The sequence below is a fragment of the Lonchura striata genome, chromosome 4, assembly GCF_050655825.1.
Source record: "Lonchura striata isolate lonStrDom1 chromosome 4, ASM5065582v1, whole genome shotgun sequence".
Taxonomy (NCBI): domain Eukaryota; kingdom Metazoa; phylum Chordata; class Aves; order Passeriformes; family Estrildidae; genus Lonchura; species Lonchura striata.
This window is the reverse complement of record NC_140706.1, coordinates 73101826-73115187: the sequence shown is the minus strand read 5'-3', so window position 1 is coordinate 73115187 and position 13362 is coordinate 73101826. Positions and strand designations below refer to the sequence as shown.

The 13362-nt window shown below is 34.7% G+C and overlaps 1 long non-coding RNA gene across 1 annotated transcript in view; it reads right to left on the bottom strand.

Annotated features, from left to right (window-relative positions):
- The window catches only part of LOC110468235 (uncharacterized), a 102602-nt gene extending 90118 nt beyond the window's left edge, over positions 1–12484 (bottom strand). Inside the window, exon 1 of the long non-coding RNA XR_002465051.4 lies at positions 10869–12484. This is a non-coding gene — a long non-coding RNA (uncharacterized LOC110468235). The remainder of the gene's footprint in view (positions 1–10868) is intronic.
- Between the last annotated feature and the right edge of the window lie 878 nt (positions 12485–13362).

Genomic DNA, 13362 nt, shown 5'->3' with positions numbered 1-13362 from the left:
ATATACTGGACTAAATACATTTAGAATTTACTGCAGCTTACACAGGAAAAAAATGCACAGGCTATTAAATAAGCCATATTCCAAATCAGATACATAACTTATCTAATCAGATACTTAATATATTGAATCAAAATCACTGCACCTGCTACATCAAATACATCACAGATTGAATGAAACGTACCATCCAAAGAGCACATCGATATTAAACTAAACCATGTTGAACAGCTACATAATTTGCTAAATTAAATAAATTGAGCCAATACAGTAGTCACTGAGCCTAGCAAACAGATCATAAACAAACACAAGGCTTAGAGGTTTTGAAAGGGCTTGCCATGCATTAGATCTCTGTATCTCTACTTGTATCTTATTTTAAAACGGAGAAATTCTTCCAGAGCTTGGAAAATCAATTTTTAATCATTGAATAATCACCTGGCAAGTTAGGTATCACACTTGAAGAAGAACTGCTAACATTCTTAGACATCCAGTGCCTTCAAAAATTATAAAATTAATAGTAAATCAGATTCATGAAATTCCAACTAAAGGTGTACCCTGAGAAAGTATAAAGAAAATATCCTATTTTGGACGTTTTTCCTCACAACTGTTCTTAGAAAAAAGCCATAATGAAAAAGAGCAAGGTGAGTAAAAGATGAGAAAACAAAAATCTTATTTCAGAGACATTTTTAAAGAAATAAGTGACATGTGTTAAGGTCAGATGGCAAGTTTAGTGTGACACAGACCAAAGTTCTTTCTTTAAATTATTTTCCAAAGGCCAAGTATTTTCAAAAAACTTTTACCTAAGGCTAAGTAGCAAAGCATTAGACTTCCAACATTCATATTAATCAGAGTTCTGCCTCTTAGACTGGTTTAGTCCAGTAAGTTGATAATGTTTTATCTTAATTAATACAGAATATAATTTTATAAAAAGCATTGTTGAAGACAAATGTAAATGAATATAGACATTTTGTGATATATTCAATAGTCTTCAATTATAAAATAAAAATAAATATTGATTTGATGGCTTTTTTTTTTCTTTCTTTTTTTTTTTTTTTTTTGAAAGGCTTGCTTCATAAGTGACAGTTGTGATTCCAAATATCATGTTGGTGTTTCTGCTGCAAAATCAAGAAGGCACCATTGCCAAAGTCTAATACATAGTTGTATCAATTTTGGAGACAAGTTAAACTTACACATAGAGTAAATCTGTGGTTTTAAAGTACTTAATTCTTTTAAAAACTCTACACAAGTACATAAAGCCAAACAAACTAATTAAGATTTATGATTACTACACAAAAATATTTTAATTGGTAGTTTGTGTTTCATTTGATCTAAGTTTTCAGACTCCCTAAAGCCTGATGTAAGCATCATGTTGACACTCAAGTTCACACAGAAAATCCAACTTTATATGAATAAAGTTGAAACTCTGATCATATGGGAGGCCCATCGTTCAGTAACTGGGTTGGGCTCGAAGATCTCAAAGCTCTTTTCCAACCCAGATGATTTTTCATTTTGTGATGAACACATTTACCTGGGAGCTCTGGATATCTGTTTCCTCTGAGCTGCAAAACTATGCAGTTATTCTTTTTGTAACACAATAAATATTTAACCTGTGATTTCTCGAAATGGTACAATTGCAGACAAGAGATACAGGAAAGATTAGAACTTTTATAATTTTATCTCACATTCCCTTCCAGTATCTCTAAGTGTTAATATCCACGGAAAAACATAAAATCCTCTCCGAACTCTCTCAGCCCCTGTGAAGGAAATGATGCTGTTCCTCATTAAACATTATCAGTGCTTACCTAAAAAAGCAAGGTGGTTTTCTCTGAAAGCATTAACAAATCCTGAGGTGTCAATACATGGAGAGATAGAAACTCTGCAGAAGCCTTTTATTTGTAATTCTCTTTTCCCCCTGAACAGGGGGGCCAGCTGGAGTCTTTCACCCACCAAAGCATCATCTATAACTCAAACCAGCAATCGATACCAAAAGCAGATGTTTGATGAAAACTTCTCTTGCTTTCTCAGCTTCAGTCTCCTTAACCCACACTGAGAAGTTAAAGTAAGAAAGAGGAACACTATTGATGTAAAGGGCAGAGCGAGGGATGAAAAAAGCCATGTCAGAGTTAGAAAAGGTAAACTTCTTTTTACAGAGCTCTTCAATACAGCGGGTTGAGCTCAACAATCCTGTAATTCTCTAAATTAGACTGCTTTCATGGAAGGCTCACAGTTGCTGTGTTTTGAAGAAAATACATTTGCATCCTTTAGAGACATTCAACACTGCTTTAGAAAGGCATCTAGTGAAAGGTCAATGGTGCAAACACTGCCTTGCCTATAACCTTTCATTTCTAATGAAACGCTCCACAGATTCCCGAGGGGAAAACAGCTTGTAGAGCTCCTATAAGTTTTATTTCAAAAATCAAGTTCCCACACAGCACATTTAGAGAAGCTTTTTAACTCTGCTGCCCACCACCTTTCAGGAAAATCACTAACCTTTAGCTCTCATCTTGTCTGTGCCTTAATAGCCAAGGAGGGATATGTTAAATTTAGTCCTGTTTTTCAAAACTGTATTTCTGAACAATTAGCTTGCTGTGGGTTGCTGTGTGGTATAAAGTCTTTCAGGATAGAAGGAGTGTCGTGTTTTCAATTTTCCTAGAAACACACTGGCTATTTTTACATACAGCAGGAGAAAAAGTAAGGCTGGTTTCAAAACACAATACACAAAGCAGAACCCTGCGTGCAGCCCTGCTTTTATGGGGGTTTCTTGTAGCTCAGAGGCCCCAGGCATGAGGATGTCACTGAAAATGTGGTGTCATTAATAATTGCAGCTGAAATTGGGTAGTAGATTGTATAAGATTGGATTCAAAGTGGTGGTATCAGTTCCTTTTCCCAGATTTATTAGATGAAAGCAAGTAACATGGAGCAGGGCAAACATCCCAGCACTGAGCAGGGACAGCAAAGTTTTGCATCAGGATCAGACTCTGCAAGTGAAATATGACTTTAAGGAGACAAAAGTCTGTCAAAAAGCCAAATGATGTTAGTTCACACAGTGTTAAATACCCAAGAGCTTAATTTAGCAGAGGAGCTGCTCTGATAAATCTGTTCCCTCTTCATACCAGATTACCGAGAAAAGGATGAAAAAATTCCATTAAAGAGAGGAATAACAGGATATTTTCAATAAGGAGTTTCTAACTTTGGCATATGATTATGCATCACAAAAAGAGGTTTGCAATGTAACCATAATGGAAAGTTCACACCCTGGTTATAGGGAAGTACACATACTAAAATCTGAATTTCTTTTGGGAAACTTGTAAACTGAAACCACATAAATCCCATAATAAATCAAATACATGAAAACACCCCTATTATTGATAAAGGGTCTCAAATTTCCTAAAAAATCCAAAAATATGTAGAAACTCTATAATATTAACCTTAATATTATAGGTCATTCCCACTAATACTTATGAACAAAAACTCCAGGATCCACTGAGAGTTATTAAAGGAAGAATTCTGGATATTTAATGTCTTGTCAATATTTTAAGACATATGGCATACCTGATTTATTTTATTTTAAGCTGACCTGAAAAATACTTGTTTAAAGTCAGAAAAAAACCCCACCAAATTCCTTAGGGAGCCATTAAAACCATAACTTACATAATTCCAATCATAGCTTTCTCTTACACATATATCTATATATACTTAAGTATAGATAGATGTGTGTGTGTCACTTAAGGCGAGGCTTGGGAAGGCAAATTTTTTTATCTGTTAGAAAAGAAAAATTCTGCTTTGTTAAAGCAGAACTTGCATCAGAAATTTGTGACTGGCTTTCAAGTTTCACAGAAACTTCATTCAAATCCCATTTTGTCAGACATCGCACTATGGTGGGATCTCATGCTCGCATCACCCAGAGGACCAAGTCTGTGGAATGGGGGGGTCCTAGGACACAGCATTTCACACAGTAGGTGTGAAATTCAAATTCCAGACTGAAAAAAAGGCTGATTTCCTCCTTTCCCTATGAATCAATCAGCCCTTACTGGACCCACCTGCTCACAGGCAGGAGCTGCAGAATTCCCACCAAACACAGCACGATGAGCTGCTCTCCAAATCACCCAATTTAGGATACTTTGTGCTCTGCTCTTTTCATTCTTCCAGACATTATTATTAGATTGAGTCTAGCTGCTTAGCTCGCAGAAATAGGAGCACAGAATGCAGCAAAGAAAAAAATAGCCTTGAAAAAATAACTTGACATTTTGACTTTCCCCCTAGAAATAATTGGAGTCATCTTTAATTTCACCCAGACTGGAGATAGTATACTAAATAGTCAAGTGCTCTTTTACAGTGCTCTGAAAGAAATGCAGACTTCTTTTTTTTTACTTTCTTTTTTTACTTTTTTTTCCTTTTTAACTACTTACATATTTGTGATTGGACATAAAGGCATCAGTACCTTTTGCTGGACAGTTATTTGGTAGATACATTTTCTACTTTTTGGTAGGTGACATGAGTCACAGAAAACAGTCCTAAACCATATCTAAATAAAATAAAAATGTGTAAATATTACTCAAAAATAGACAAGCATTTTAACAAGCAACTGATTAAAACTAGTTATAAGGCATTTTGAAGATCCTTTGGGAAAGCTGTTCATTAAAACAGGACGGGGAAAACAATCTGTATTTAAATTTATTTGATGCCGAGAGTTTAATCAGAGAGGAGATATCCTTCTTACTCTATGAAAATGACATAAAAATAAAGGGCTATTAAAAAAATTTGGTCTAGAAATACACATTTATCTATTAAAATAAATGAGTCTATCTTTTGATAGATAACCATCCCGTGGTCTGCTTTTACTATTTGAAACAGCTGCATCATCTGCATTAGAGAATTAGTTAAAAAAAGGAAAAAGAAAGGAAAAAAATTATTATAAGGTACATAATAAGTTTTGGGAAATAAAAATTTATTTGTAGGCAAATGATGTGCAAGCACAAAGAAATAATTTTATTCCAGGCAAAGAAAAATTTCCCATTTTGTTCTTGAACCCCTAGAAGAGCAATATTTCCACACACTTAGATGGCTGTTAAAAAAAATATAAAATTGATTCTCATCATGAAAAGCAGAACAAAGCATACTTGAAATATATTTTACACAGAATATCAGAGATTTTACACAGAGATTGCTTTAAGCAATTAAGCTCAAGTTCTAAGCAACTATTCTTAATTTTCTTCATATCTCATCAACTTGCTATATCTCTTTTCTCTTCTTTCTCTGCTACAAACTGTTGATAGTCTTACTAGTGGCCTTTAAAAATGGAAGAAATTGATGCAAGATGGTTTGAATAAGTTTTTAGAGCAATGACACAGACTGGGAGGGGTACCCAAAGCTCAGGGCTGAGAAATGGTGATTGTGAGTAGGTGAGTCATTGCCTGTGAGAAATGAAATGCCAGCAGCTCTTTGGGGAACTTTTGCACAAACAAAGCCCCAAAATCTGGAGGTCTTCCAGGTCAGGATACAGAACCCAGGTACTTTGCTGCTTATTTCCCACAGAGTATCAAGATTAAGGTTCATTCCTTATAGATTTAGCATAAATACTTATCTTAAGCTTGGCTGAAATTCTGCAGGTGCTTTGAGGGGATTTTTTTTTTTTTTTTTTTCTTTTGACTTAGAGAATGACATGTAAATACATTCTTGTTTCCTTGAACATCCTGTTTATACTGATAGCACTAAACAAGGTTTTATATATTTCTTTCATTTCCTGATAAATTATGTATATTCTGATAAGCTGGAAACTCCCTTGCCTTCTTAGTTTTTTTTCCTTTTTTTTTAAATTTTCCCAACTACTGTGGCATTGCACCTGTCTCATCATACCTGAAAAAGCACAGGTGCCATATGAAAATTAAAGCTGTAACAAAGCAAATGAGCAATTAAATAAAGGAACTCGGTACAGGACAAGAATTCTGCAGGAATTCTAAGACACAAAAGGCAAAATAGCGAAGGAGACAATGAAATTCCTTTTTCTGGAAATCAAACAGCTAAATAAGAGCCAAAACAGCTCTTTGTTTGGCATTGACCCTGTGTGATGCTGGGTAATCTCACCGGACCTCAGCTACAAAGCCTCAAGTACCCTCATGTTACAAAACATTTTGAAAATATAGTGAAAATCATCATTAAATTGCTGTTATTATTAAATTTATTTCCTCTACTATGTGTTTCTAAAAGACTAAAAGAATGAGAGGAATATTTTATTTCCCTCCTGAAAACTCAAATATAACGTATGGGACTGGAAAGTAATCAGTATATACTGATCCTTGGAGTAGGATCTGTACCAAAAATGCCCCAAAAAACAAAACAAACCTTGACTAGAAAAAAAAAAAAGAAAAGAAAAAATGAGATGTGTTTTTCTCTTCTGATAGAAAAACCCCAAGCAAGAAGCAACCAAGCAATTTGTGGTTTGTCTGAGTTATTTTCTACTATGGAGAAAACCCCATATTCTTTATTAACTGCCAGATTTCATGCTATGTGCATTAAAAGGGCCCCATTATACTGTTTGCATGTTATTTTTTCATCATCCCAATTCTCACCTGCATCATTCTCCCATCTCACAGAGTCCTACAGAGAGAAATTACTCCTTCTATGTTTTTAAATAGTAAAATCCAACATCTAAACAAAAAGGTGTGGCACAGAAAACTCATTGACATTCTTGGCATTTGATTTTCATTCAGATGCATCTGCCTGTTAAAAGAGTTGTCAGAAAACTCCCTGGTTTCAGAAAACTCTGTCTAAATCATCTCTGGCATTTTCCACTAAACTTTTCTGTAGGAGTTTGAAACACATCACCCTGTTTTTTAATCCTGACTCTCCAAAGAATTCACTTATTAGCATTTGAAAGAATCTCTTACCTGTAAAGAAACCTTTACAGCCACAGTTCTGAAAATGCATAACACATCTTCCTTGGAATATTTATTTCTGTCACAAGGATGAGAAGATATCTTGTATTTCATTGAGGAAATTAAAGTCCTTCCCTCAGTATTTCCAGACATTGGGAGTAATAAGGATGGATAATGACAGTTGCCTTCTTACAGTGCCTACAGATTTTCCTCAGTTTGAACAAATTCTTTTGGTCCCCTTTTCTAGTTTCCCTGCACTGTAACTAGAAGGGATGGGAAGAACTTCTCTCTATAGAGTCCTACTCATTATAAGGATGAATGAAGCTGAAATTGAAATCTGACTTTCTCAAAATGTACCAGACATAAAAGAAATATATTTTTGAATATCTGGAAATGAGAAAATCACGGGCTGAAAATTAATTTTGTGTTAAATAAGAATTGGACTATCCTAATAAATAGGAGTCAAAGCCAGGAATAGAAAATGTTGCATGTTTTGTCAAAAACAGAAAACCTGCTAGGCTCTATTAGAAGTGTTATCAAGACTGTCAAAATCTGTTTGGAATAACACAATAACGTGTCATGACGACTCCCATTCCAGTTTCTTCAGATGCCATAAGCAATATAAAATCAGAGAATATTAAAATGTGTGGATTTATTTTTTTAAAACGCTCATATTAGAAATCTTATTATTTCTATAAATACATATTTTTTATTGATATAGTCCTTTTTGCCACAAACATTGATTACAAATCAATGCTTTTTTTTCATTGTAATGTAACCCCCTACTATAAACATTAACACAATCACAGCTACTGTGTTTGCCACCAGTAAAACTGAGAATAGCCAAAGCACATCAGCTGTTTCTGCATTTATTCTAAACTCAGAAACAAGTCTAGACTTTTATGTTTTAAAGCCACTCCAGAAGACTGGATCTGAAAGAAACCAAAGGTTCCCAAGTGACCACAGTGCAGCAGTACTTTCTCTTCTCATAAAATAACACTTGGATGCAAAAATACACAAGCAAACAATAAAGACTCTTTCTAAATATTTTTTTTTCACTATTAGCATTAATAAAACCATATGCTCCCTAGACAATGCCTTTTCTTATTAATTGAGCCTTTGGGTGATATACTGACAATACTGGTATCCAGAAAGTAGAAACTATTCCAGGCATTGGCTCTCAATGCAAACCTCTGAGAAGAATTTCAGCTGTCTATCAGGGCAAACTGCAGAATTACAGCTCCTTTTTTTTTTTTTTTTTTTTCCTTTATGATTTTGCTTTTTAGATAAGAAAATCAGGCACAGAAGGACAAATTATGTAAAGAAAAGAAATAAGTAACCAAAAGTCATAAGGTCATAGTGGAGCTGAGAAAAAAATTTGCCAGATCTTGATTTTAAAAAGCACTTTTCTAAAAGTAAAAACTAAATGCTAAATCGAAATACAAGAATTATATTTTTTTTATTTTGCAATGTCATATAAAAATGAAAACTAATTTAATGTAAAGTTATATAAAACAATCTATTATAAATATTTATGGGGTTTTTTTTAAAGAGAAATAAAACCAAGATTGTGTTATTTTTCCATTTACGGGATTTTATTTGTTATTTATTTTTATAACTCTATATGAATGACTATCTAATAAAGGATTTATGGCCACTGAAAAGCAGCTACAAATGCACGAGCTGGACATCAAGTGACTGGGTCAGGTAGTGCTTACAGGCCACTTCATGAGATACAGAGCTGTTGCAAAATTGTCATAATCCCAATTATCCAATGCCAACTGGCAATGTTCTTGAGAAGGGTGTCTACAAATAGTGAGGAGAAATAAAGAGTAAAGAAGAAATTGTAGAAATGTGAACTGGGTAAAATTTAACTGGGAAAATGGTAGGAAACCTTTGTTCTTATGTGCAAACAATGCCAAATATTTTCTATTGCCAATGTTCTCTGTAAAGGTGATGATCTACAGGGTTTTTTTTATGTGCTCTAGGAAATGTTATTAAAATTAACATTAGGTAAGAGGCTAAAATCTGTCTTGAAATCAGGAGGGGGCAGGAGGAATTTCTGTGAGAAGAATATACTGAAGATTTTTAGTTTAGTAAGCTTGACCTTGAGGGATTCTCTTATCCTCCTCAGACTGTTCCCCTTCCAAAGATGCAGTATACTACTGCTACCATATACTTAATAAATTTTGAGTGTGGTGCTCAGACCTCCTGAAGTAAAAAGTTCTTAGTCAATCCAAAGAGTTTGTAAAGAAATGGATTGTTAGGGGAAGTCACACTTTTCTGTGTATTTCTCAGAAGTCTCAGAAGTGGACATTTTAATTGGATGCCAGCTGAACTCAAAAATAATTGAATAGAAATATTTTCTCCTGTGGCTTGCTGGGTATTATTTGTATATATATCTATATCTATATCTATCTATATCTATATCTATCTATATCTATATCTATATCTATATCTATATCTATATCTATATCTATATCTATATCTATCATCTATATCTATATCTATATCTATATCTATATCTATATATATCTGACAGGTTGATGTGGATTACATCCATTTCACTTTCCTACAGAGAGGTCCTGGTTTTTTAAGGGATGAGTTTGTTTATACTTAGGATAAATTAGCAGTATGCATTTTGCATATAGTAAATTGCCTTTGCAAGTGCACAGATCAGGTTGTTTCCTTATCCCTGCTTCCTTCCATGGAAATAACAAAATATTTTAGAGTAACAGCTTATACATATCCAAAAAGGTCTGTATGATAAAATTTGTTTCCACAGGGAAGCAGGATATTTACATGGCACTAGATCACTAAATATTGGCTCTTTTACTGCTTTGCATTCTCTGTAGCTCCAGACCAGTACATGGTATTTATTGGTAAACCTGGCAGAAAAGTGTACATTTGCCACAGAAAATGAGTTTCCCTGGCTGCAAAGAAAAGTTTCTATTTATAATAAATATTGCCCAAGATCTTAAGAAAACCAAACAACAAAAAAAAAAATCAAAACAAGGCCACATATTTGCTTTTGTCCCATGGATGTGTAAAAATTGAATCAGGGTCATAACCTCAGTTGATGAAGTAAAGGCTTGGCTTGCAGAGGCTGATCCTGAATGGAAATGGTTTCATTTGAGGGCTGTAGCAGTGTTGGGTATTATCAGGATTGACTGTCTCCCTATATATCAATAACCTTGATTTGAGAAAATGTGTTGAACTATAACGAAACCTAAAATGGAAGAAGACAATCAATATAAAAGAGAGAAACCAAAACATACACACACATATATATATATATATATATAAATAAACTTAATATACTGAAGAAAGCAGAAACATGGACAGCTGCATCCTTTATACAGGCATTATATAAGTTCATTAAATATTTTGTACACACTTTGCTATAAAAAAATTGTAGGAGTTTGGTGTTTCTTGTGGCAGAGATGTCTTTTTATTTGTACTAGAACATGGACACCAAAAGCAAAATAAAACTTACTAGAGCGACTTGTTGGATTCCAATAATATTCCCTTATTTCACTGTAATTTGATATAAATGCCAGGAGGGACAATTACATGGTTATTGCAGTCCCCATTTCATTTCTCCAGCAATGCCTGTTATTTATTTACCATCTTCTCATTGGGTTGTTTTCAGGCCCACATCCCTAGTAAATATAACACTTTCTGCTTTTGGTCACTGTTGGGATATTTCATAGCTACCAGTGAAGCATCTGTGGCTCCTTCAGAGTTAAAAATGAACTTTTCTGACAGAAGAAGAAAACAATAGCAAGTGATACATATTCAAAGTACTGACACTTTCTGCCAGATATATGGATACACTTCCAATTGCCATCTAAATGTTACTGGTAAATGTTAAAGAGCTTTTTGTCTATCCAGATTTTCTGGGCAAGAGCATTCAATACAGAACAGTGTGGGAAGAAAACTTCACTGTGTTATTTTATGAGCAGTAAAAATTGTTTACAAAATCTAAGTTTTAATTACCTTTGAGATTTTCAGCACCGATTCGGCAGATCTCTCTCTGTTTTCATCACAGCAGGAAAAGGAGAAACAGCCTAATAAAGACAGGTAAGCATAATTGTTCATTACACATTACAACTTCTAGAGGGGATTTCACTTGCTGCTGGAGGGTTGAGACAAGCTTACAGTACAAGAAAATCTTAAATTAACAAATTCTCTCATATCTTAAAGCAGCAGTATGAAATGTGAAGGCACCTCAAGGTAGTGCTCTCCTAAACCCTGACTTCCAGGGTTATCACACCACTCTGCTGTGGCTGCCAGCTTTGACACTGACAAAAGAACACCAAAAAAATTAAGTCTGAGACTGACAGAGAGAACAAAGAATGTTACTGGTGTCAGCATGATGCTTCCTGACTACTGTTAAACAGTAGGAGAAGCTTGGCAGTTGCTGGGCAAGAGATGGGATATTTTTGCCCTAATATATCTGTTAATTTTTTTAAAAAATAGCAGTGGTATAATTTCAACATATTTCTGTTTATGTTGAAATAGTATGAAAATCCTGAACACTTTCCCTATAAATAAAAACTAGCTGAATAAGACAATTCTGTTTAGAGATATTAATAAATGCAACCTCAAAAAAGCAATCTCTTCTTAAAGGCATCAGTCAGTTTTGTAAGGAAAATAATTCATTTTCTTCTGGAAGAAATAGAAAGTTTGACTTTTAATTAACAGCATTAGCTAAAAGAAGTATTAAGGAAGAGAACAGAGGACAAGAACTGATATGGAATCATTATGTCTATAGAAGAAGATTAGAAGCCAAAGTGTTAGAAATTCGTAAGACAAATCTGCAGTGGGTGAGGATCAGAGTATATCTGGGAGAAAAGGGGAGAACAGAGCAGGAAAGGGAAATGGAATATTTATGGAATGATGGACAAATGAACTTAAATGGAACAAAATAATCAGCCCAGCCAACGATCTGCTAAATTTAACTTCAAATGGAATCTTTTTCTTTTACACTCATTCTCTTTTAGAATTTATTCATTGGCACCATAATGTATTTTAGGCTATCACCCTAAAAAGGAGACATAAAAAAAGAGTAAATCTAATAAGAACAAGCATGAAAAAAGTGGTTGATATTTTTCTAAAAGACTGTTGTTAAATAAGGACTAGATGGATAGCATAAGAGTGATGCATGAGTTTGACTGGCACAATCACAAGATTTTTATGCAGAAATAGTTTCAGGATCCCACCCTGAGCAGATGTGTGGTGGATATTGCATGAAGATGCTGCCATCCTAGCCAGTGATCACTCCTAGGACACAGACTGTAGTTGAGCACTGGAAAACAAGTACCACTGGAACTGTGAGAAAGCCCCTGGTGGAGAATTGGCTCCTGTCAACCAAAATTCTCCCAAACACGTCCTGGCCCTGTTTCAGGGCCTGAAAATGCAAGGTGCACACCCAATGTCAGTCTGCACCAAGTCATTTGTGTTTGGCAGCTCAGGAGCTCCGTGCCACGTTAGTTCCAATACCTGGGAGGGGATCCTGGGCTTGTTAGCACAAATGCAGCCCGAGTCCAGAAAACACAACAGTGTTTCAGCTGTTGTGTGTCTCCTTTTCCTCCATCAAGCTGTGACACTAATACAACTTTGTACTGACAAATAGTCAAAGGAACAAGTTTTCTCTGAAGCACAAGCTACCTTTATTTCCTCTTCTTCACACTTATCAATGTTAAATCCAGAACTTTCCTGATGTACTCTTTAAACGCATTAAAACAAGGAAGACGAAACGATTTCTAAAACTGTTTTTTTCATACAAATCACAGTACTTCATTAAAACACAAAACTGGCTGTGCAGAGGAGAGGAGAAAGCAGTTGAGTTCTGAGACAAGATGGCAACTGCAATGGCAATTTTAATGTACAAAAATGGTCAGCACAGCGATGAGCCCAATGTGGAATGCTACAATGGTTATTATCAAGACACCCCACTTTTGCCTTGGGACATTATTGTGGAGTTCTCTCCCTTACACCCCAATAAATATTGCTGCTGACTCATAGAGCTGACAATAATTAGGCAGTACAAAAACAACAATAAGACATAACTGAGCTATCAGATCTATTTGATAATTCATAAAGGACTATCAATCTGCTGTCACAGAAGTTAAAACTTTATTGAGCCATATTTCTCCATTTTAAATCCTTAGAGCAGAAACAAAACTCTGAATGGCTTTTCCAAAATTAAATTTCAGATATTCATCAAGGGTACAGCTTGTTTTCATTCAGAGGGAAATTCACTGGGAAATCCTATACATTTTCATATATATAATTTCCATCTCTTACATCTCCTAACACAAAAGCCTCAATAGTTCAAGTAAAACTATCTTTTTTAACACTGCACTACATGCTGTTAATGATTTGGTGGCAATGGTACCAGGGAAATATTTGCCTTGTCTTATTTATATCTGTTTGCCTATCCTATCTCTACCTTTCCTCAGACAAGAGGATGTATTCACACTTATGA